A 410-nucleotide genomic window follows, 5' to 3' on the forward strand; every position below is an offset into this window, starting at 1 on the left:
CATCTTTTCTTATCACACATTCAGAACATGTAGCCACAAAACTGAGCCTCAGTAAGAATTAATCACCATCTTTCACTCTTCTCCCTCCCCTTTCAAAATATCTGTAGCAGGAATTTCAAAGGTAAACTTTGTATTGTTCAAGTCTCCCCACCCATCCAGACACCAGAAATCCTTTACATAGGCAGAATTAGACAGCACAGGGGATGATTCCAGAAACCCAATATAGTGTCCATATAAAACTAGGCAGGTTTCCCACACACATCACCCACAAGGGAAAAAACTGCAAGCAAGCAATTGCAAATCATGCTGCCAGCCTCGCATCCATGCTGCAGCCTGAACGATTTAGAAGTGACATGCCTGAAGGCATACCCTGCTTCTTCTCACCCCTATTAAATCAGTTTTACCCCTTC

The sequence above is a fragment of the Cariama cristata genome, unplaced genomic scaffold (genome assembly GCF_000690535.1).
Source record: "Cariama cristata isolate BGI_N322 unplaced genomic scaffold, ASM69053v1 scaffold24004, whole genome shotgun sequence".
Lineage (NCBI taxonomy): Eukaryota > Metazoa > Chordata > Aves > Cariamiformes > Cariamidae > Cariama > Cariama cristata.